Source organism: Camarhynchus parvulus, chromosome 20, assembly GCF_901933205.1.
Source record: "Camarhynchus parvulus chromosome 20, STF_HiC, whole genome shotgun sequence".
Lineage (NCBI taxonomy): Eukaryota > Metazoa > Chordata > Aves > Passeriformes > Thraupidae > Camarhynchus > Camarhynchus parvulus.
The window spans coordinates 14,762,881-14,767,111 of NC_044590.1; positions in this window are offsets into that span (position 1 = coordinate 14,762,881).

The window sequence follows — 4,231 nt, forward strand, 5'->3', positions numbered from 1 at the left end:
GCCGCGGAGCCCGGAACGGAACCTTTCTTCCGGCGCCGGCCTCGCCCCCGTTCCCGGGCCCGCCCCCAGCGGGGAGCCGTTCTCTGTAGCCGGCTGAGATTCCGAGGCCCGGCTGACATTCCGAGGCCCGGCTGACATTCCGAGTCCCGTCTGTGGCCTCAAGCTGCCGGAGGGCTGGAGTAGGGCACTGACAGCTTTTCGAGAGCAGTCGAGCTGTCCCCTGGGCCCGCTGTGGCGGCAACAGTGCGGGAAGAAAAGCGTCTCGGCAGAGTACCGAATCATGATTTTAAAGGGTTAAAATTTTAGCTGAGGGTTAGAACCAATTCATATTGAAGTTAGATACACCAATAATAGGTTAATGATTATTAGATGCTTAAGCTAAAGCTAATTGTTATATTATGAGCTCATTTGTAGCAAGAAGTGGAGCAAGTGAACCATTATAGGAACATATTGAAACCAGTAGAACAATGTCCAGCACCAGGACTCTTATGTCAATCCATCACGAAGCAGAGGGCCCTGGATCATGCCAGAGGGTTACAGAGACCTGACAAAGACCTTCCTGACTTCATCCCTGGGACCACTGACCCAATTCAAGAGAAGAATTGTGCACGCATGAAAGACTAATAACCTCATTTTAATACAAAACAGAGATGGGAAGTGCTGGGGTTATGCATATGTATTATTTTGGGAAATAAATAGAAGGCAAAGTACGTTGTATCACTGGCCAGGGGCTATGTACAAATCACGAACATGACGGAACTGCTAGGAACATGTCTTGAGCTGTATTATTTTCCAGCATCTGTCTCATTACGTGATTATGACAATGGGAAGATGCCATCAGCTCCCATCCCAGGCAGCAGACCAAGAATTTAATGTTACAACTTACTTTCTAAGTTTTTTGACCAATCACACGAAGTAAAAGCATACTGACAATAGTTCCATCCAACCACTATAAGCAGATGAAACACTGGTTAAAACAATGCTTACTTATTTCAAATACAATACCTGCTAGTAAGCCTTAAAACACAATAGACAGATCTCCATTATTAAGCTTGGAACTTCCTAACATATGGCTAGATATACTTTTCTGCAGCTTAGGGAGTTATTCTAGACAAACGTTAATAAGAGACAAATGTTCTATTTGTCCTCACTTTTCTACATCTTAGATAATTTTTCTGCTGACCAATCTTATGGTTACTGCTTAGCTCGAATCACAGTTCTGCTGTCACTGAGGCCTGCCTTTTGCGACTTTCCCAAAACCCTCTGATTTTATGGATTCACACGCTTACTGCCCCACTGTCTGCAAGTGTGACTGGCAACAAAGGAAAGCCATTTTCCATGGCAAAAAAAAGTCATTTCACCAGGGCCTGGGTATCAGATGAAAGGTGTCGTTTGGGGCTCTAAGGACTTGCAGGGTGATAGTTGCTGGCAGCTTTACTTTTGGAGAAATCCAGGAATGTTTGCCAACATCTAGCAGGGCACTGACCTGTTGCCCAGGGCGAGTGGCCACAAATGGAACCCATTTTCCATGGGAAAAAGAAGTCCTTTCCTCTCGGTCTGGGTATCAGTTGAAAGGTTGCCTTGGGGCTCTAAATCCTTGCAGGGTCCTAGTTGCTGGCAGCTTTAGTTATAGAGAAATCCAAAAAAGCTTGCCAATTTCGTGCTTTGCACCACCCTGTTGAACAGGGCCAGCAGCCACAAAAAAGAGGCGTTTTTCCATGGAAAAAAGAAGTTCTTTCCTCTTGGTCTGGGTATCAGGTGAAAGGTGACGTTTGGGGCTCTACGGACTTGCAGGGTCCTAGTTGCTGGCAGCTTTAGTTATAGAGAAATCCAAAAAAGTTTGCCAATTTTGAGCTTGGCACTGCCCTGTTGGCCTGGGTGAGCGACTGCAAAAAAGAAGTATTTTTCCATGGAAAAAAGAAGTCCTTTCCCCAGGCTCTGGGAATCAGTTGAAATGTGGCCTTTGAGGCTCTAAAACCGTGCAGGGTCCTAGTTGCTAGAAGCTTTAGTTTTGGAGACATCCAGCAAAGTTTGCAGATTTCTAACCAGGCACCGGCCTGTCAGTCAGAGCAAGTGGCTTCAAACGGAACCCATTTTCCATGGAAAAAATAAGTCCTTTCCACTGGGTCTGGGTATCAGATGAAAGGTGGTCTTGGGGGCTCTATGGACTTGCAGGGTCCTCGTTGCTGACAGCTTTAGTTATAGAGAAATCCAGCAAAGTTTGCCCATTTCAAACCTGACGCCACCCTGTCGGTCAGAGCGAATGGCCTCAAATGGAGGCCATTTTCCATGTGGAAAAGAAGTCCTTTCCCCAGGGTCTGGGAATCAATTGAAAGGTGATGTTTGGTGCTCTAAAACCTTGCAGGGTCCTGTTTGCTGGCAGCTTTAGTTTTGGAGAAATCCAGCAAAGTTTGCCAATTTCTAACCTGGCGCTGCCCTGTTGAGCAGGACGAATGGCCTCAAATGGAAGCCATTTTCCATGTGGGAAAGAAGTCCCTTTTTTTGGCGTCTGGGTATCAGTTGAGGGGTGATTTTTGGGGCTCTATAGCCTTGCAGGGTCTTAGTTGCTGGCAGCTTTAGTTTTGGAAAAATCCAGCAAAGTTAGCCCATTTCTAAACTGGTGCCGTTTTGTCGGCCAGAGCGAGAGGCCTCAGAGGCCATTTCCCATAGGAAATAGAAGTCCTCTCCCCTGAGTCTGGGTATCAGACGAATAGTTGCCTTGGGGCTCTAAAGCCTTGCAGGGTCCTAGTTGCTGGCAGCTTTAGTTATAGAGAAATCCAAAAAAGTTTGCCAATTTCGCACTTTGCACCACCCTGTTGAACAGGGCCAGCGGCCACAAATGAAGGTATTTTTCTGTGGGAAAAAGAAGTCATTTCCCCAAGCTCTGGGAATCAGTTGAAAGGTGGCCTTTTGGGCTCTAAGGACTTGCAGGGTCCCAATTGCTGGCAGCTTTAGTTTTGGAGAAATCCAGCAAAGTTTGCCAATTTCTAACCTGGCGCTGCCCTGTCGGTCAGAGTGAGTGGCCTCAAATGGAGATCATTTTTCCGTGTGGAAAAGAAGTCGTCTCCCCAGGGTCTGGGTATTAGTTGAAAGGTGGCATTTGGTGCTCTAAAACCTTGCAGGGTCCTAGTTGCTGGCAGCTTTAGTTATAGAGAAATCTAACAAAGTTTGCCAATTTCTAACCTGTCACTGCCCTGTTGGCCAGGACGAGTGACCTCAACCGGAGCCCATTTTCCATGGAAAAAGAAGTCCTTTCCTCTCGGTCTGGGTATCAGATGAAAGGTGACGTTTGGGGCTCTACGGACTTGCAGGGTCCTAGTTGCTGGCAGCTTTAGTTATAGAGAAATCCAAAAAAGTTTGCCAATTTTGAGCTTGGCACTGCCCTGTTGGCCCAGGTGAGCGGCCCACAAAAAGAGGCATTTTTCCGTGGAAAAAGAAGTCCTTTTCCCTGGCTCTGGGTATCGGATGAAAGGTGGTCTTTGGGGCTCTAAGGACTTGCAGGTTCCTAGTTGCTGGCAGCTTTAGTTTTGGAAAAATCCAACAAAGTTTGCAAATTTCGCGCTTTGCACTGCCCTGTCGGACAAGGCGAGTGGCCGCAAACAGAGGCATTTTCCATGGAAAAAAGAAGTCCTTTCCTCAGGGTCTGGGTATCTGTTGAAAGGTGGCCTTTGGGGCTCTAAGGACTTGCACTTTCTTATTTGTTGGCAGCTTTAGTTTTGGAGACATCTAGCAAAGTTTGCCAATTTCGCACTTGGTGCTGCCCTGTCGGACTGGATGAGTTGCAGCAAACAGAGGCATTTTTCCATGGGACAAAGAAGTCTATTGGAATAAAATCCCAATATTACCAGGTGGAACGTGCCTGGGCTTGTCTGGCCCTCGCTGCATGACCAAAGGCGGCAGCCGTGGTGTTTCACCCCAGAGACACCTTTGGTTAGTTTTATGCTGCAGCTAGGCTCTTGGAACAAGTCCAGGCAATAGAACTCAGGCTCGACCTCTGATGAAGAAGCTTTAAGCGAGGCAAAGAGGAAAAGGAGACGGATCCGGCTAGGGGGTCATAATCCAGAGTTTATTCCTGGGCACGCAGGCCTCTGAATGTTGCGACAACTCCAACCGAATCCGACCGCATGGTCCTGTGTCTTTTTAAGCTCAGGGAAAGGGGGAGGGGAAGGGGTAGGTGAGCTACCAACCAGGTAGGAGGGGGGGAAGCTCAGGAGACAAATGATACTTGGAT